Source organism: Macaca mulatta, chromosome 10 (genome assembly GCF_049350105.2).
Source record: "Macaca mulatta isolate MMU2019108-1 chromosome 10, T2T-MMU8v2.0, whole genome shotgun sequence".
NCBI classification, from domain to species: domain Eukaryota; kingdom Metazoa; phylum Chordata; class Mammalia; order Primates; family Cercopithecidae; genus Macaca; species Macaca mulatta.
The window spans coordinates 40348-62084 of NC_133415.1; the positions used below are offsets into that span (position 1 = coordinate 40348).

Here is a 21737-nt window from a genome sequence, read left to right on the forward strand (position 1 = left end):
TTGGATAAAACTTAGTTAAATAAGGTTAATATAATATTTTTGGTGTAATAAAACAACTATGTCTTCAAAGTTACCACTATCGAATATAAAGCAAACATAAATTCCTATTCTGCTTGAGTTCTACTCAAATAAGCTAATATTATACTTACTAGAAACGTAAAATCTTAAAGCTTTTAAATTTGATTCTAATTAAGTTGTCATTCTTATGAAAAACATTATTTCTTTTTTATGGTGAAAAGATATACATATATTTAGAGTTAGTCAGTTGGACTCGGTTTAGATGATCCCAATTTTGTTGCAACATCCAAAGCATCATAATCAGGAGCGAGTCGAACATATGCCTTTTTCTCTTTATCAGGTCGAATCAGGATGTTGACTGTGGCCACATCCATGTCCCAGAGCTTCTTCACAGCCTGTTTAATCTGGTGCTTGTTGGCTTTAACATCCACAATGAACACAAGTATGTTGTTTTCTTCTATCTTCTTCATGGCCGACTCAGTGGTCAGCGGAAACTTGATGATAGCATAGTGGTCAAGCTTGTTTCTCCTGGGGGTGATCTTCCGAGGATATGTGGGCTGCCTCCGGAGTCGCAGTGTCTTGGGCCACCTCAAGGTGAATGACATGCGGATCTTCTTTTCTGTATGTTGCTGTGGACACCTTTCAACACTGCCTTCTTGGCCTTTAAAGCTTTGGCTTTGGCTTTGGCTTTAGGAGGGGCAGGAACTTCCTTCTTCACTTTCGGTGCCATCTTGTGAAAAGCGAAAAACATTATTTCAAAAATAATTTGTTTACTGTAAATCTGCTTAATAGTAGTTTCCAAAATACTTTTGGTAATTTTTAATCTTAAAGTTAAGCTAAGTAAAAGATTTGCATTAAATATCTAGACCATTTATAAATAAGATACAATACTAAAACATTAATTACTGAACATAAATAATTAAAGTTTATATAATTTTCGCTTCTTATTTTTACAGAAAGACTAAAGATATTTTGGACCATTAATAAACATGTTTTTGTCTACCACAATGAGAAATTGTACGATGAGGAAACACATCCATGTAGATGTTGGGAGATGGTATACTCATACATTTTCTAACCTACTATGGAATGCTAATATATGACAGTGTATAACTGTTTACTTGTTAGTTTTCTCTGGAAAATAAAAGATTACTAAGTATTAAAATTATAATCAATATGTGTAAATAAAACTACTAGAAGCAATAGAATAACTAGAAACAACTCTATGCAAAGCATGCAAGAAAAGTAGGGCATGATTCACAAGTAAAGTAGGATGTATTTTTTATAAGGAATACCTTACAAAAAATACAAATAAAAAGAGATATCTAACCTTCCCTGTGTTATATTTGTATCAGTAAAATGTTGTTTTCACAAATTATATAAAATTCCTGGAAATTTGTCAATGTCCTCCTTATCCATGCTATGTGCCAGTATAGAGTTATGAGTCATAATTCCAATTATTATTCTAAATGTTGTGCCGGGTGCAGTGGCTTATGCCTGTAATCTCAGCACTTTGGGAGGCCGAGGTGGGTGGATCACAAGGTCAGGATATCAAGACCATCCTGGCTAACATGGTGAAACCCCATCTCTACTAAAAATACAAAAAATTAGCTGGGCGTGGTGGCGGACACCTGTAGTCACAGCTATTCGGGAGGCTGAGGGAGGAGCATGGCGTGAACCTGGGAGGCGGAGCTTGCAGTGTGCTGAGATCACGCCATTGTACTCAAGCCTGGGTGACAGAGCGAGACTCTGTTTCTAAATAAATAAATAAATAAATAAATAAATAAATAAATAAATGTTGTATGCCACAGAAAAAATCAAATATCCTTGTCAACTGTGGTATAATCACAGCCATTTCATACTCTTTGTCATTTAGATATTATTTCCCCCTGATGCTTTCCTGAAAGCTCCTGCGATCAGCTACAGGTCAGAATGTTCATCTCCGATACAGGACTCCCTCTGAGACTCATGGAAAAGAGTATGACAGGTACTCTGGTTAAAGACTTCTGATGATATTGCTTAAATAACTTTAAGACCATACACTTGACTCAGTGAAGATCTCCAGAAGCCTGGTGGAGAAATTGATGGGGTCATGAGACTGCTAACCCAAGATCCAGCAAGACTGGAATTGATTACGTGGCACTGAATGAACTGATGAAAATTGATTATAATTTTATAGCTTTTTAGAGCATTGCTGGTTCTTTAATGTTCTAGTTTCTGAATTTAAGAAATCTCTTTCTCTTAATTTAACTGTAACTTACAACAATTTGGTAGATTATACTTTTGTAAACAGAAATGAAGCGTTTACATTTTTTTCCCTGCCTAATCTCTCCAGAATTTTGAAATTCTTACTGAATACTCTTTTTTTCATGATGATATAGTTATTAGCAAAAGTCCAGTAAGAATCTGTTCACCTTATAACAGGACATAATTGGAAAATTTGGTTATATTATCAAGATTTTTACTGGAACATCATATTTTAGAAGTGTACCTAAGATCAGTTATGACCAGCAATTTTAAGGAAGTAAGGTTGACTATTATGGAGACAATGCTTACAAAGCACTGTGAGAAATGGGAAAGTTCTTCTTCAAAGATTGTAAAAAGTCACAATTTCTTACTATAAGATTGCTATCCACTATTTGTGTGTGTGTGTGTGTGTGTGTGTGTGTGTGTGTGTATGTTCCAAATCAGTTGTCCTAGCTTGCTCCGGCATGCCTGGACAGAACTAGACAAGCCCCAGCCCATAGTGTATGCCATTCCTTATTTGGAGATGCTTCCTTAACTATCCCTGGCAACTTCCTTTTCTTTCTTTGTTCTATTCCCCTTACCTAATTAAGAAAGTTTTAAACTAATAGCCAATTGGGTAAAGTGTAAAATGTGAGGTCCTATTCCAGCCAATGGTAACTGGACACAGCAGTAGGGTAGACACATCAGGTTATAAGTAACTCTGTGTTCCCATGTTAATTTTTTTTTTTTTTTTAGAACACCAAAAACTTCGTTCCCAACAGCACTCTGAGAAAAGTCAGCCTGATACTTACATTACAGGGTTCACAGCCTTACAGGTTAGTAAAGAAGGTCATTTCCTGGTAGGCCCAGGAATTTAGGGATATTTGGGGGGACTCAAGAAGAGAGGAATTCACACAAAGCTATAAGGACTGCAGCTGAAATTTGATAGTATGTTCTTAGCTTGGTTTTTAGCCTGAATGAGGCCTTTAAAAGTCAAATCTGAGATTCTGTATGAAAACTTCCAGCAAAGAAACTTGAAAGCACCTATGTGGTCGTCTCCTGTTCTTGCTGCACTTACGTAAATAATCAAGCAAAATCTAACAAAACTATACTTAGATTTAAAACAAGAATAGTCTTACTTTGATTATGGTCAAAAATGATGGTTACTACAGAGAATAATTTTATGTTTCAATGGAAAACTATAACTTGGCCGGGCATGGTGGCACATGCCTATAATTCCAGCACTTTGGGAGGCCAGGAGTTCTAGATCAGCCTAGGCAACATGTTGGAAACCCCGTCTCTACCAAAAATATAAAAATTAGATGGGCACGATGATATGTGCCTGTAGTCCCAGCTAATCAGGAGGCTGAGGAGGGAGGATCACTTGCACCAAGGAGGTAGAGGTTACAGTGAGCCGAGATTGTTGCACCTTTGCACTCCAGCCTGGGTGACAGAGCCAGACCCCGTCTTGAAAAAAAATTTTTTTTTAAGGAAAGCTATAGTTATTGTGGGTTATCAGATTCTAGTCTTGTTTCTTGTTTTTGGGCTATTTTTACCTCTTTGTAAACTGGATCCTGCCATCTGATGAATTTTGTCCCACAATGATACTTGTGGAATAAGAAGCCAAGTATTGTCTCTCCTACTAATGTATCTATTGTCAGTTAATTTGAAGGTCTCCAACCCTGAAACAAAGTTAGAAGAGGTAGGTTTTGCTCCCCAAAATGCATAACCAAACTGTGGTACATTCATGCAATGGAATACTATTTAGCCATAGAAAGGAACAAGCTATCAACTCACACAAAGACATGAGTGAATCTTGTATGCACATTGCTAAGTGGAAGAAGACAGTCTGAGGAGAATACACACAGTGTGACCTCATTTAATGAGACACTGCAGAAAGCAAACTACACAGATGGGAAACCATTGGCTCCATGGGGTGGGGGTTTCAAGCATTTCATATGATACTTTAGTAGTGGGATACCTACCACAATGCACTGGTCAAAATACGCAGAATTTTGCAACCAAATGGGTAAATCAAACTCTATTCAAATTAAATAAAATTACTCAGGATGTGGAGTATCCCAGGACAGAATACATCATGTGAAAAATAATTTAACTATGCTACAAATTACTGTGGTTTGGATGTGGTTTGTCCCTGCAAAAACTCGTGTTGAAATTTGACCCCCAATGTGGCAGTGTGGGGCAGTGGGGCCTAGTGGAAGGTGTTTGGGTCATGGGGACGGATCCCTCATGAATAGATTAATGTTCTCCATGGGGATGAGTGAGTTCTGCTCTCACAGGAATGGATTAATTCCTGCAGGAGTAGGTAGTTAACAAGAGTCTGGGTTCCTTGGCTTCCCTCTTGCTTTCGTTCTTGCTATGTGATCTCTGGTGCACCCCTTGCTCCCCTTCCACTTTCCACCATGAGGTGAAAAAGACTGAGACTCCACCAGATGCAACTGCCCAATCTCAGACATTCCAGCCACCAGTATTGTGAGCCAAAAGGACCTTTTTTATTTATAAATTACCCAGCCTCAGGTATTCTGTTACAGAAGCACAAAACAGACTAAGACACAAATGTAGGAAAAAACTCACTGAAGGTGTAGGGAAAATGGTGTTGACCTAAGTCACTTTGAAAATTAATAGAATCCGTATGCTGAAGGCAAACAAACTATACTTCATCACTGGATTCTATTTTATAAAATTCTTTCCAACAGAAGCAATTGTGAACAATTGTAAAACCACAGTATCTGTATCTGGAATAAAACAATGACTTACATAAGTCGCAGATGGTAGTAACCAGGTTTCTCACTGTTGAAGTGGGAGGTTACAAATTAGCACGGGGAGAAGGCTAGAATGATTCATGTGCTATTAGATCAGAGGTGGAGACATGAACGTAAACTTATGTTTAGTTTAATATAGATACACACAGTTCTACATAGAAAACTTTATAATTAGGTGTGTATAGGTAGGTTACACACACACATATACTTCCTAGCATTGCTAATGAGGAACAAGTGCTCATTCAACAATGTGCTCATTCGGCAGCCAGATGTAAGTTTTCCTACCATTCTGAAAGGAATGAGGCTCTTTGAAGAAATGTCTGATACTAGAACTGGGACAGTAAATATAGGAGTCGGGATAATCTTGAAGTATCAGAAAGTAAGTACTAAAAAAAATTAAAATATATCAAAGAAAAATAATAGCCAATAAAAACAGCTACTGATGGCCAACACAGGAATGAATTGTAGTGTTGAATAATAATTAAAGCTGAAAGTAATTATCTAGGTGTCTGTATTTGTATACACAGGTGAATAAGAAAACAGAGTTGCATAGAAATCTCCTTTGCAAAAGAATTCCAAGTAATTGATGTAGACACTCAGCCATCAATAATGTGGAGCCAACTCCTCACTCCGTAAGTGTGGGCTCTGCACAGTGACTTGCTCCAAAAGAACACATGCAGTATGGGCAAGGAGGAAAAATAACTTCACAGTGGAGAAACCTGACAAACAGTAGCTCTTCCAAATGATTCAAGTGAACATAAAAGGTGACAGTTCACCTTGAGAACATGCAGTGACAATGGGGGACATTCTACAAAATTCCTGACCAATCCTCCTCAGTACTATCAAGGTCATCACGACATGGAAAGCCTGACACACTGTCACAGCCAGGAAGAGCCCACAGGGACGTGATGACCACATGTCATGCGTGATCCTGGATGGGATCCTGGGTCAGAGTAAGACAGAACCAAGGGCATCCAAATGAAATATAAACTTTAGTTAATAATAGTCTATCAGTATTGGTTCATTAACTATGACAAATTATGTAAGATATTAATAAGCCATGTGAGACACACTGATAGAAGATGTTAATAAGAGATGAAACTAGGTTGCAGCTACATGGGAAATCTCTGCATTTTTTGGGGGGCAATTTCTGAGTAAGTAAAAAAAAATGATGTAAAATAAAACTTTATTGAAAACAGTTATAATTTTTGAATACTTCTTTGTTTAATTATTTATACCACGAATTACTAGTAACTGACACTGTTAACTAGTCCTGTTTTTTTAAATAAGAGCATTTATGACACAAAAAATTAAACAGTACAGATTGATATATAAATCAAAACAAATGCTCTTTACATGTTTTCTGTTAGAGTAGTCACACATATGTGTAAACTTAATTATCATACTTTTTTCTTGTGCTGTAGTTGTGTCCTGGTTCATTCTTTAAAATGCTGTTCGCCTTAGACCGGGAAAAAAAACCTTACAGACTCTGTTTCAATTCATGGCTAAATATTTTCAAAACAGTGACTTTGTAAAAATATGTTCCAATGGAAAATTGATTCATTGTGATGGGATCACTTATTCCAAGACTTCTTGTCTTCATTTCGTGTCCATGGCTACCTTTTAGCCATAATACAACAGAATTGTCCATGTGTTTCTTGTTGTTCTGAAGGGTTATAGATATACAGGGGTTGGTTATATTCGTGTTTATTTACATATATGTTTAAAATTGTCCATATAAGGGTTTTAAAGATTACATTGGAAGCCTTATGTTTTAAAATGTACTCAGAATTTGTTTTAACCAGGGATGTTAAGACCTGGAGACATGGAAGTGACTGTCCCATTCAAACTCATAGATCCCTAGAAATAGGAGGCACAGGGACGCCCCAGGCAGAGGCAGGAGAGGGGAAGGCACGGGCAGGATCCTCTGCTGTAGTCTCTGTGGGACAGCAAGGGCAGGCAGGGCAGGCAGGCTTAGGCTGCCCAGCGTTAATAGCTTCAGCAGGCTCTGGGGCATAGGGGCCATTTCTAGTTGTCTAGTACCTCACCCTGTGGTGATTAAGGAAGGGCGGTATTGTCTCCTACAGTATCAGAGCTAGATAAAGTAGGTGGTTAGGAGTATGGGTTCTGAATTGGTAGTTTAATTGGCTGGTCCTGGGAAAGACAATCTTTTCCCAGTATAGACTAGATGCTAGAGCGTCAAGAAAACAGAAAATAAGAAAATATAACTAATGCATTCTGTGTGTACAGATGGAGTCTTCTTTTGCTCCCCCAAAGGAAGAGTCCACAGGAGCCTGGCACTCCTGGACCTGAGGAAACCCTGAAAATATTGGTATCTGCAGATCCTCTCCAAAAAGAGGTCGCCAATCTCCTAAGACTACAAGCTGATCCCAGCATTCTGGGAGCCAAGAGGGAGAAAGAATCCGCTGATCTCCCTGCTCAGTAAATTGGCTTTCACTAAATACTGTCTTTGCATAAGCAGCATTATCCAGTGTCCTGGAGCTTAGAAAAGTTCTGTTTCAGTATCTGAAGAAAATAAATTGTTTCTTTTTCTGATGTCAGGGAGGAGCATTTGACTGCCAGTGTGGACTGAGGGGTCTTGGGATCAGTCTTCCCAATGTGCTTTGAACCGACCCTCTGTGTCTGCCTCACCATCTCCTCAGCTTACCTAGACACTTGGGAACCCTAACACAAGCCCTTCTAGGAGTCTGTGGTGTGGCTTAGCTGCCTCTGTAGGAATCTCTTGGGGTTAAACATTTTCCACTCTGCTAAGTCAGTGCCATCTGTTCTTTGGCTTCATCTTCAGAAGACCCTGAGCCCTTCCCCACCCTCCTTGCCCCACCCTCCACACCAACTGCGTGGCGCCCTTGAGGCCATAGGGTTGCTACCATAGGATTTTTGTATTGAGTGCTCTCATTCCAAGCAACTGTGAGAGATTTCTATGGCAGGGCCTCTGGGTTCCTGTCAAATTAAATTGTAGTTGACTGGTGGGTGCTATTTAAGAAGCATCCCACTTTCTCCTTCCTAACAGAGCCCTGAATTATTCAGTCATGTGGTTTGAAACATGGGGTGGGTCCCGGTTGACTTAACCAGCACTGTCTCACCCTGTGTCACAGTTACTGGTTCCAAAGTGAGTGCATAACTGAGGCTCATGCCAGGTGCCACACAGCACTCCCTTGGTCCCCCTAATGGACTTTGGGATGGGCGGGGTCTGAGTTGTTCCAATTAGAGTCAAATACAAGTTGCGCTAGGTTGTTAGGAACAAGGGTGTGCTTGTTCATGCTCCCTCTTTGGTGAAGAATGCAACCTCAGAAATTGTTCCTGGAGATTTTGCCACATGCAGAATTATTCTGACTTCACTGAAGGCAGAGCAGAAAATTGGGAAGAGACTGAGTCCTGGTAACATCCATGAGCTTCTGTGCTCAGATTCACACTGAAGCCTGGCCTCCTTCTGAACTACCCACCTGAGTCAATAAATTCCCTTGTATTTAAAGTAAAATTGAGCTGGATTTTTAGTTACTTGCACCTGCAGGTGTTCTGTGACGCTGGTACTGTGAGTTTGCATCTGAGAATTTTTACAGTGTTTCTCTCATGGTTGAGTCAATCATTTCAAGGATGCTCTGAGGGTAAAAAGAACGATGAATTGTGAAGCAGTGAATTGTGCTGCCAGGCACAATTCATTGGACAATAGAAAGCCTCATCTCCTGGGCAGTAGAAAGTTTCATTGTACATAAATTACATATCTTGTTTCTGTCTCAACCTCTTATTTTTTCATATGCAAAGGAGGTAAGGAAATCCAAATAAGTCCAGCAGCTAATATGCCTCTCAGACATGATCCAAAACAGAATTGAATTATGTAAGCCTTGTTAAAATTCATCATCATTCATATTTCTGAATATTTAAATTAGAAATTCTGAAAAAGTAGTTTGTTTCAGAGGTAGTTTGTATGTGGGTAGGTATTTTTTCAGGATCAAAAGTTTATTTTTTATTATCTAATTGAGTTTAATTTACATATAACAAAATTTAGTAATTTTAAGTGTACAAATCAATGCATTTTGACAAATATACATATAGTCATGTACACAACAGTACCATTAAAATACATTTCATTACCCCCAAAATTCTCTTGCATGCTGCTGTAGTCAGTGACCCCTGCCCCACACCACAGCTTCCGGCAGTTGCTTTCTTTCACTCTAGTTTTGTTTGTCTTAGAATATGATACAGGCCACATGCAATGACTCAGGTCTGTAATCCTAGCACTAGATTGAGAAGCGGGGATCACTTGAGCCCAGGAACTTGAGACCAGCCTGGGCAACATGGCAAAACCCCATCTCTTAAAACACACACACACACACACACACACACAAATTAGCCAGGTGTGGTGGCACACCCCTTTGGTCCCAACCCCTTTGGTCCCAGATACTCAGGAGGCTGAAGAATCACCTGAGCCTGGGAGGTCAAGGCTGCGGTGATCTGTGATCACATCACTGCACTCCAGCCTTGGTGACAGAGTGAGATGTTATCTCAAAAAAGAAGTATTTGATATAAATGGAATCATATAGAATATTCTCTTATACCTAGTTTCTTTCATGTATTCTAATGCCTTTGAACGTCCATGTGATTTCCAGTGTATATGTCATTCTTATGTTGGGCAGTAACCGTTGTAGGAATATATTACAGCTTATCTACTCTTCAGTGATAGACTATTTTAAAAATATTTGGCTATTAAGAAGAAAGTTGTTATGAATACTTATATTCAGACCTTTGTGTCAACAGATTTTCACTTCTCTTGGTTGAAAACTTAGGAGGAATTATTATTTTTTTAGGTTACGGATTTTTAAATGATTGTCAGTTGCCAGTTACTTTAAAAAAAATGTAAGTTCTTAAATTTTAAAGTTTAGGATGCCTGACTACCCTGACAAAAACAAGCAATGGGGAAAGGATTTCCTATTTAATAAATGGTGTTGGGAAAACTGGCTAGCCATATGAAGAAAACTGAAACTAGACCCCTTCCTTACACCTTATACAAAAATTAACTCAAGATGGATTAAAGACTTAAACATAAGACCTAAAACCATAAAAACCCTAGAAGAAAACCTAGGCAATATCATTCAGGACATAGGCATGGCCAAAGACTTCATGACTAAAACGCCAAAAACAACGACAACAAAAGCCAAAATTTACAAATGGGATCTAATTAAACGAAAGAGCTTGTGCACAGCAAAAGAAACTCTCATCAGAGTGAACAGGCAACCTACAGAATGGGAGAAAATGTTTGCAATCTATCCATCAGACAAAGGGCTAATATCCACAATCTACAAGGAACTTAAACAAATTTACAAGGAGAAAAAAAAACCATCAAGAAGTGGGTGAAGGATATGAACAGACACTTCTCAAAAGAAGACATTTATGTGGCCAAGAAACATATGAACAAAGGCTCATCATTACTGGTCATTAGAGAAATGCAAATCAAAACCACCATGAGATACCAACTCATGTTAGTTAGAATGGCGATCGTTAAAAAGTCAGGAAACAACAGATGCTGGAGAGGATGTGGAGAAATAGGAACACTTTTACACTGTTGGTGAGACTGTAAATTAGTTCAACCATTGTGGAAGACAGTGTGGCAATTCCTCAAGGATCTAGAACCAGAAATACCATTTGCTCCAGCAATCCCATTACTGGGTATATACCCAAAGGGTTATAAATCATTCTACTATAAAGACACATGCACACGTATGTTTACTGCAGCACTATTCACAATAGCAAAGACTGGGAACCAACCCAAATGCCCATCAATGATAGACTGAATAAAGAAAATGTGGCACATATACATCATGGAATACTATGCAGTCATAAAAAAGGATGAGTTCATGTCCTTTGCAGGGACATGATGAAGCTGGAAACCATCATTCTTGGCAAACTAACACAGGAACAGAAAAGCAAACACCGCATGTTCTCACTCATAAGTGGGAGGTGAACAATGAGAACACATGGACACAGGGAGGGGAACATCACACACGGGGGCCTGTTGCAGGGTCGGGGCCTAGGGGAAGGATGGCATTAGGAGAAATACCTAACATAGATGACAGGTTGACAGGTGTAGCAAACCACCATGGCACGTGTATACCTGTGTAACAAACCTGCACGTTCTGCTCATGTATCCCAGAACTTAAAGTATATAAAAAAAATAAAAGTCACAGGATGTTTGTGATACTATCTATTACACTGATGTTGACATCACACATGGCTGACTATTTGGAGACTCCAAGTGAAATTTCTTGCAGTTCTCAGTGCCAGGAAAATATGTATTTCTGGATAAAAACTCAAAAATTTTAGAAAAACTTCCAAGTTTCATAGTCTAGAGCTCTAACACTGGAATCTTCCAAATTTAAGGATTAATGATTTACCTAAACCTAAAAATAGTAGGTTGCAGATGTATTTAAACAGTGTGCCTAGGTAGTATGCTTATATATTAAGATTAAAATGGTCTTCTAAAGTTTATTAATTCTAATATAACCTTTATTGTTTCATGTAGACATATCTTTCTGGTTCCCAGGATAATTTAAACAATTAATTCTAAGCAACTATTAACTTAGTTCTAGATTGGGATATCTATTTATGCATTTGAAGCTTTAGATATGTATTTCAAATCAGAAATGTGTGCTGGTCATGGAAAGTTGTGACTTAGAGCCTCAGGTAAGTTTTTTTTCATGTGAACATACTGCTTCCAATTGTTGTTATGCCCAGAGCAGACAATTAATAAATACCCTTGGAACTGAATGAGTGATTAACTGCAAATATCACAATACATCTTCTTAGCGGGCATGATAATTAGACATATTTAGTCCTTGCTGTAACCTAAGAAAGGAATTCTTTTCATTAAATGTTTAATGTCTCACCCTGTTCATACAGCCGGAGTTACTGATTCAGTTTGATGTGAATTCAGTCTTATAAAAGACCCATCATTAAAACCTGCACTTATGCTTCCTATAGTATTGGAACTTCCAACTTGTATACAAAATAGATATCCTTCATATTCTTAAAAACCACAAGAAATCTCCCTTTATTCATAATAAACACAGAATTAGGTATTCTATTAAACTGAACAATAGAACTCACTGGGAGTGACCGCATAAACTATATCACGAATTGTCAAAGTGTCTGGAAAAGTCAGTGGGCCATTTCGCTCCACGCTGTGCCATGAGCCAACCAAGAGGGTTGTCAGTGACTCTGCGTGGGTCACCCAGGGCACGTGGTGCTGAGGCTGTCAAAGAGCAAGACGGGGCTGCATCTAAACTCAGGCCTCTGCTAAGTGTCCGAACTCGGGCAAGATGCTAAAGACTTTAGAGACGTTTCCTTTTCTATGATTGGGGTTATAACACTCACCCTGTCAGGTTCTCCTGTGCGTTGACAAGGCCGGCACGTGACACACCAGGGGCAGAGCTGGACGGGAACCTTCTTCCTCAGACATCAGGGTCCTCATGAGCATCAACAAAATAAAGAGAGCAGGAGAGCAGGAGAGCAGGAGAGCGGGGGAGCGGGGGAGCGGGGGAGCGGGGGAGCGGGGGAGCAGGGGAGCAGGGGAGCAGGGGAGCAGGGCATCTCCAGCTGTGTCGGGACTGCAGCAGGGACTCAGCAACAATCAGTCTCTTTCTCTTGTTTCATCCAAATCATATATTTAAAAAATAGGTAGGGTTATCATGGATGTTTATATTGATTCCTGGGATCAGACAAATATACCTTTCCTTGTCATGCTGTTTTCTCTTCCCAGATGGTTTGAAGAGCTTCGTTTTGGACTTGATATTCCTGGAGTGCATTTCTTTTTCTAATTAGTTCAGTCTTGACCCTGAGCCATCACCCCTCCAGAGTAGCAGGATATTCCACTCCACCATTGTTGGGGTGCCACAATTTCACTACTAATCAAAGGCTCCTTGGTTACTGAAAAATGAGAGACGTACCTCTAATAATCAGTCTAGATTGTCACTGCTCACTTCCTCATTTTCCAATTCCACAGGGGCCCCTCAAAGCCCGGAAGGTCTCATTTCAGACGTCTTATAGACCATGGGAACCAGGAGACACTGGGAACCCTAGGGCCAGCACCCACCTCATTTGCACCCTGTCTCTGTTTCCATCACCCTCTAGATATTGCCACAGAGCAGTGTTGGGACCCACTGGAGATCTGACTGCTCCCAGTCTGGGAAACTGCCTTCTCTCCCTCCACTGATATCGTATTTCTACTTTCCACCCCACAGAAATCCTTGAACTAATCACAAAAGGGATTGGTAGTTACCTGGTGTGAAGCAGAGCTGAGCCAAAGGATGAAGCAATATTGCAATGGACTCTGTCATTGATATCACTAGTTCGCAAATCTGTTACCACTATGGTCAAATTTTTATATTCACTTTAAAATTATAACTCATTCTGCTCATTGTATTCAAGGCAACATCTACCCTAAAATATACTCAGGCATTAATTTACGCTCTTCTGTTTACAAATGAGAATTCATAAGCAAATTGAGGTAGCAATTACATTTTTTTAAACTGAAGGCAAAACAGAAGACATATACACATACGTCAGAGAAACAAAACAGAGAGCCCAGAAACAGATTGAAATACAGCCAGCTGATCTCTGACAAAGGAGCAAAGGCAATTCAATGGAGAGAGGAGAGTCTTTTTAACAAATGATGCTGGAACAAATGGACATCCATGTGCAAAAAAAAAAAAAAAAAAATCTATAAACAGACGTTACACCTTTTACAAAAGTTAATGTAAAGTAGATATTAGATCAATATATGAAATGCAAAATTTTCAAACTCCTAGAAGATAACATAAGGAAAAACTCTAGATAACGTCGGATTTGGTGATTCTTTTAGATACAACACCAAAAGCATTATTCACGAAGAAAAATATTGGGAACTTGAACTTTAACATAAAAAAACTTTAGTTTTGTGAAAGATACTGTTAAGAGAATAAAAAGACAAACCAGAGACTGTGAGAAAATATTTGCAAACTATATCTAAGGATTCATATCTGAAATATGCAAAGAACTCTTAAAACTCAATAAGAAAACAAACAACCCAATTAAAAATGGGTAAAAGCTGAACATTTATGCAGATGGAAATTAAGTATATGAAAAGATGCTCTGTATAATGTCTTATTAGGAATTGCCAATTAAGACAACAGTAAGATACCACTACTTACCTATTAGAATGGCCAAAATCCACAAGACCAAAAACAGCAAATGCTGGTGAGGATGTGGAGCAAAAGAAACTCGCATTCATTGCTGTGGGCATTATGTGACATTTTGGAAAAGGGAAAATTACATAGATAGCAAAATAATCAGTGGTTGACAGGGGTTGGGGAGAGGAAAGGATGGATGGGCAGAGAGCCTTGGCTGTTTAGGGCAGTGAGACCACTGTGTGCGATTTCACAATAGTGGACCCACGACAGTGTGCAGATGCCCACACCCATTGAATTCAGACCACAAAAAGGTATTAATTACATAAACCATAAACTTTCATAATGAAATAAATGTTTTTTAAAAGAAGATAGTGTTGTTCAGTTACTGTCTACTTTCTGAAATGGAGATGGTGGAGCGCTTCCATGGTTGTGAGGATAAAAATAGATTAGAGAATGTAATAACTAAAATAGGTGTATAAACATTGTTAAACTATTTTATTCTCATTTTAAAAACATGCCTTAAATATATTTGTTATGCTTTACAATTGAGCAAGTAGTGCAAACACATTAATATAATTCTCCTCTAGCTCCACTGAGAAGTCAGGACTGCAGGGCTTCAGTGCAGGACTGCACAGCTCCACCTGCACCTGCCAAATGCAACAACCTCTTTCAGTGTCATTAAAATATTTCAATAGGAGGATTGAGTTTAGATCCAACCTGTGTTTTCTCCCCTGGAAAAAAAGGTTTTTTTGAAACAAAGAAGGTCTTTACCGTCTTCATCCGAAATGCTGAGGCATCTGCAATGTCTGCTGTAAGTGACACCAGGCTCTCCTCTGAAATCTAGCAATGGGAAAATAGACTGTAGATTCTGCTTTCAGAAAGGAGGGAATCAGAACTAAGTCAAAATGCCATGTCCTCATTCATAAACATCTTATTTTACAAATTCCACAGGTTTAGTTATTTTGGGATTAATATGGGCCTATATTACAGTGCATTTATTAATTTAGCATGAATTGTTCAAATGCATTCTGGATCCTGAGCTGACATCCAGCAATGCTGAGTGTGTGCCTGTGTGAGTCACCAGCAATGAAGAGCCTCAGGTTATTGTATTTATAAAATGAAGGGGTTTAGGCTTGCTCTGATTTTTTAAAAACCATTTTTAAAAGTAAAAACTGTTTTTCTTGCTATATAAAAATGTACAAGAAAAACTCAAACATTACAAATGATAAATTATAATTTTATTAATATAAATATTTTTGTGAGCTCAATTTATATGACTTAGTTATTATAAAAGAAATAAGCAAGGCCAGGCGCGGTGGCTCAAGCCTGTAATCCTAGCACTTTGGGAGGCCAAGACGGGTGGATCACGAGGTCAGGAGATCGAGACCATCCTGGCTAACACGGTGAAACTCCGTCTCTACTAAAAAAATACAAAAAAACCAGCCGGACGAGGTGGCGGGCGCCTGTAGTCCCAGCTACTCGGGAGGCTGAGGTAGGGGAATGGCGTGAACACGGGAGGTCCAGAAACACCGTTTTTACATTGCCATAGCTAATGTTAACACCTCCTAGAATAAAGGGGGAATCACCACCAAGGGTCAGTTCTGGTTCAGACTCTGGAGTGAGGGCATTGTTCTTTTTGCATATAATGCAGTGACTCCACATTGCACCAGTGGCTTGGTCAAAAAAGACAAAATTTCTGGGGAATTAGTGTTGATTATTTTTAGATATCATAATCTTGGCTTTATGGACACCTTATATTAAACAGATCTCACTTGCCAAATGCCACAGGATGCAGGCCAACAGACAGGCTCCGAGGGCTCTTGTGAGCTGGAACTGCCATATAAGCAGAACCACAAGAGAGAGAGAACACTGCGTATATCCAACACAGCATAGCCACCCTGAAAGCCTCACCCTTTCTTTTAGAAATGTGTTTAGATTTTATACACTTTTGCTAGATTTTGTTATGTAAGATTTATGTATTGAAAGGTCTTAAAGATTTTTAAATGTTGAGTAAAATGTTCACGAGTATAGTTTCTATATATAAATGTATATGAAACAAACCTGTCATGTAATTTATTTTCTTTAAAAACAAGGCATTGGCTGGGTGCAGTGGCTCACGCCTGTAATCCCAGCACTTTGGGAGGCTGGGACGGGCAAATCACGAGGTCAGGAGTTTGAGACCAACCTGGCCAACATGGTGAAACCCCGTCTCTACTAAAAATACAAAAAATTAGCTGGGCATAGTGGCAGGCACCTATAATTTCAGTTACTTTGGAGGCTAAGGCAGAAGAATCACTTGAACTCGGGAGGTGGAGGTTGCAGTGAGCCAAGACCATGCCACAGCACTTCAGCCTGGGTGACAGAGTGAGACTCCATCTCAAAACAAAAAACAAAAAACAAGACCCTTATACAAATTACCCTTGGAACTTTTATTTAGAATTTAAGGTTATTTGGGGTTTAGTGTCATGTAAACAAAATTCTCCCAATTGCTAGGGTCCTCTTGGGGTGCTGCATCCTGTAAGATATGATCATGCCAGAAAAACAGACCCTTCTCCATCTAGGAACTCAAATGCCAAGGGTGATGCCAGATCAACTTTCATTACTGAGTCATATATTCCTAAATGCAGTGTATCATAGAAAAACAGACATACCCTTAACAGTTTAACCTGACAAAGTTCTGAAATACTTCCGTTGCAATAAAAGTTGTGAAAAGGCTATCTTGCTAGAGATCTCTGACTCAGAGAAGAAAGTGAAGGCTGGGCACAGTGGCTCATGCCTGTAATCCCAGCACTTTGGGAGGCGGAGGCAGGTGGATTACTTGATGTCAGGAGTTCGAGAGAAGCCTGGGAAACATGGTGAAACCCTGTCGCTACCAAAAATAAAAAAATTAGCTGGGCATGTTGGTGGGTGCCTATAACCCCAGCTACTCGGGAGGCTGAGGCAAGAGAACGGCTTGAACCCTAACCCGAACACGAACCCTAACCCTAAACCTAACCCAAAACAGAACCCGAACCCTAACTCGAATCTTAATCCTAACATGGAACCAAACCCTAACCCTAACCCAACCCCAACCCTAACCCCTAACCCGACCCCGACTCCGAAACTGACCCTGACCCTAACCCCTAACCTCTAACCCTCTAACCCTCACCCTCGCCCTCGCCCTCGCCCTAGCCCTAAAACCCTAACCCTAAAATCCTAACCCTAACCCTTGGGTGGAGAGAACCTCTGTGCGCAGGATTCAGAGGGGATTTCGGTTTCCCGTTTTCCACACTGAACCATTCTAAGTAGTCTCTGACCTTCGTTATTCAGGGCTAGAAACAGGAAGTATTTTATTCACTGTGGATGCGGCCCCGAGTTGTCCCAAAGCGAGGCGGTGCCGCCAACGTCTGTGCTGAGCACAACGCAGCTCCGCCCTCGCGGTGCCCCCCACGCCAGGGTCTGGGCAGGGTAGAACGCTGCTCTGTCTTCACGGTACCCCCGAGGTCTGTGCAGAGGAGAACACAGCTCCGCCCTCGCGATGCTCTCAGTGTCTGGGCTGAGGAGAATTCAGCTCCGCCCTCACAAACGTACAGCACCGGCGCTGGCGCAGAGTCGCACGCCAGGCGCGGGCGCAGGACGACGCAGGCGCAGAGTCAGAGGCCGGTGAGGCGCAGGCACAGAGTCGCACGCCAGGCTCGGCGCAGGCCGGCGCAGGCGCAGAGTCGCAGGCTGGCGCGGCGCAGGCCCAGAGTCGCGCGCCAGGCGCGGCGCAGGCCGGCGCAGAGTCGCAGGCCAGCGCGGCGCAAGCGCAGAGTTGCACGCCTGCGCAGTGGGGGGGGGGAGGGTCGCGGCGCAGGCGCAGAGACGCATGCTTAGAGGGGAGCGGCGGAGACGGGCGAAACATCAGTAATCTGAAAAGCCGGGCTCCGGTGACCTCTGCTTGCAGCCGCGCTCTACAGGACCCTCTTGCTCACAGTGCTGTGCCAGTGCGCCCCTTGCTGGCGACTACAGCAACTGCAGGGCCCTCTTTCTTGCAGTGGTGGCCAGCGCCCCCTGCTGGCGCCGGGGCACTGCAGGGCCCTCTTGCTCGCAGTATAGTGATGGCACGCCACCTGGTGGCAGTTGGGGACGTTGCAGGGCTCTCTTGCTCACAGTGTAGTGGCAGCACTTCCGATGCTGGCAGCTGGGGACACTGCCCGGCCCTCTTGCTCCAAGTGAAGTGGCGGCTGGCTCCGCAGCTGGCAGCTGGGGACACTGCCGGGCCCTCTTGCTTGCCTTGTAGTGGGGGCACGCCCCCTTCTGGCCGCTGGGGGTACTACAGGATCCTCTTGCTCACAGTGTGGTGGCAGCACGCCCCCTGCTGCCAACCAGGACGCTGCAGGGTCCTCTTGCTCATGGTGTGGTGCCCGTGCGCCACCTGCTGGCAGCTAAGTACACTGCAGGATCCACTTGCTCACAATGTAGTCGTCGTATGCCCCCTGCTGGTAGCTGTGGACACTGCCGGGCCCTCTTGCTGGCAGTGTCGTCGCAGCACAACACCTGCAGGCAGATGGGGACTATGCAGGGCCCTCTTGCTCCAGGTGTGATGGCTGGCGCCCCCTACTGGCCACCTTCTGCACCACTTAACGTTGGAGCGCCAGTTATTAAGCGCCATCAGTTCTGGAAATTCAAACTGAAACGGAGCTATTACTGGGGAGAGCTGATGTCCCAGTTCTTGTCTAACTTGGAAGAAGTATTTTCACCAAGAGGCAATACAAAGATGGCAGATAACTTCATTGAAAAAAATACAGTGTGAAGAGCTTATTGTAGAAAAATAGGAAGGAGTAGGCTGATCGTGCAGGAAAGAAGCCTAAGAGTCCTGTGCAGGGAATTTTATTTTGGACTTCTTCACATTCCTGCCTCTGTCTCAAGTCTCCACCTGTTTTCTTTGTCTGGTTTTCCTGCTACTGCCTTAGGTCCCCAACTTGCCCCACTTAGGCTTGTGGGACCTCCTCACTGTTGGTTGAGGCACATGTGTGGTGATCAATCCGAACTCACTCTGGCACCAGGCTCCTTCCCGCCATCCCAGGCAGGCTGACAGCAGTCACATTTGTATCTACTGTGCCTATCTCTTTTGAATGTCCTTCTCTGCCCTAATCTGTACTTATGGTGCCAGGTTTCTTTTAAGAATGTCCCCTTTGTCCTTATCAGCATGTAGCCAGCAGTATTGTGACATTATTACTGCAGAGTGAATGATGACTGGGGCATCTTAAGAGGAGTTGTAGGGTGTTTCTTTCTGCATAGGTACCTCTTCTCCCTCCAACCCACAACTGACAAGTGCCCATCCACTCCAGCATTAGAGATGCCACTAATATGTGAATTTTTGGTGGTCCCTCTAGGTGAGCCTTCCCAGACTTTCCCTTTTCCAGGAGCTCCCCCTCCTGTTCATGTCTAGCTATCTATGTGCTCTAACAGAGCCCACTATCCTGTGTCTTTCCCAAAAATAGTGAGGGAAAGATTAATGGGAAACCATAGGAAATGATATGCACGTAGATGAAAACTTTACAACTTACACAAATAATCACTCAAAATCATCCTTATACTAAAAATGCAAAACTATACAATTTCTAGAAGAAACTATGGAAGAAAAGCTATGTGCCTTTGGATTTGGTAATGAATTTTAACAAATGACACAAAAGGTTTATATACACAGAAGAAATGACAATGTGGATTTATTAATATTTAAAGTTTATACTCTGGGAAAGACCTTGTTAAGGGAACAAAAAGACAAGCCACATATTGAAAAAAAATTTGCAAAATACAGATCTGAGAAAGAATTTGTATTCAAAATACATACAAAATTCTTAAAACTAAACAGTAAGTTAAACAGCCCAATTAAAAATGCACACAGATCTGGACACCTCACCAAAGACAATCTACAGATGGTAAGTAAACATACAAAAAGATGCTCAACATAGTAGATAACTGAAAACCACAATGAGATAGCACAGTTGGTCTGTATCTGTTAGAACTGCTAAACTCTAAAAAAATGACAAATTGCTGGAAGAAAAACAAGAACTCTTTTCATTGCTGGTAGAAGACAGTGTGTAAGACCAGAATATGCCACCCCAAAATATGTCCCTTTTGGCATAAGAATTATTCTGAGCTGATTACTTTGAAAAAATGCTAAAAAAGGAAGTTCTGAAAACAGAGAAGTTACCCTTGTGTAAGGAAAATTTACATCTATAAAGGAAATCCCCGTTTAAAAGATCTCTCTCTCTCTCTCTCTCAGCACTAACCAAGAAGAGGATAACTAAATCATTAAAAGAGTCTTATCAACAGAGAACGCATGGAGTTAAGTCTGTATAAGAAAACTTACCCTTGTCTACTGTGCTTTTGCTTGCTATGTCCCCACTACTGAGCCTCAAATCTTCTTTCTTTAAGTTGAAGATAGCATTTACACTTGAATTGAAAGCCACCTACTGGAGATTTACTCATTTTTCCCTGAGTATCTCCCATGTATCCATAAGGTATACATGTTTTTAAACTCGTCTACTTTTTTCTCATTTTAATCTGTAATTTGTTACAGAGGGTCCCATCTAAGAATTCCGTAAAGGTAGAGAGAAAATTATTTTTCCTCCCCTATTAGTAGTTGGGCAGTTTTTCCCAAAGCTAAACAAGTCTCACCTTACAATCCAAAAATCATATTCGTAAAGTATTTTGACCGCTACTTTGATATTATTTCCAAACAAAAGCTACCATGCAATTATGTACAGAAGCCCTATTCATAATGACCAAAGGAAAAAAAGGAATCAGAAAGTCTTACAACAGATGACTGTGTGGGAACCCACTCAGACATCAAGAGTTGTTATAGGGGCCAGGCACGGTGGCTCGCTCTTGTAATCCCAGCACTTTGGGAGGCTGAGGCAGGTGGATCACAAGGTCAGGAGATCAAGACCATACTGGCTAACACTGTGGAACCCTGTCTCTACTAAAAAAAATACAAAAAAAATTAGCTGGATGTAGTGGTGAGCACCTGTAGCCCCAGTTACTCGGGAGGCTGAGGCAGGAGAATGGCATAAATCTGGGAGGCGGAGCTTGCAGTGAGCCAAGATCGCACCACTGCACTCCAGCCTGGGTGACAGAGAGAGACTACATCTCAAGGAAAAAAAAAACTTGTTTGTTTTATATTTAATAGTGATAACTCTGAAGACATAGTTGTTTTATTACACAAAAAATATTAAATTTATTTTATTTAAGTTTTATCCAAATCACATTAACCTGAAAAACATTTGGATCGGTTCCTATATTTCTAGGAGTTTGGGAATATTTATTTATAAATGATTTTTTTCCAAGCCAAGTTAGAATAGAGCACTTTTAGAGGATTTTATAAATGAAATTTGCAATGCTATCCAGAGTTAAGAAAAATCAAATATACAAAACATACATTAATAGACATACAAACACAAATAGAGATCTCATAGCTTTCATCCTGAAATTTTAGCCACGAATCAGGCATAAATATTCTGATGGTTAATTTTAGATGTCTGCTTCATTGGATTAAGAGATA

General features: G+C 40.9%; 1 long non-coding RNA gene across 1 annotated transcript; it reads right to left on the reverse strand.

Annotated features, from left to right (window-relative positions):
• Window positions 1–218: 218 nt before the first annotated feature.
• Window positions 219–13763, reverse strand: LOC144331524 (uncharacterized). Its single transcript, XR_013398766.1, has 2 exons — window positions 12417–13763; window positions 219–748 (listed from the first exon to the last, which is right to left on the reverse strand). It is a non-coding gene; the product is annotated as an uncharacterized LOC144331524 (long non-coding RNA).
• Window positions 13764–21737: the final 7974 nt, after the last annotated feature.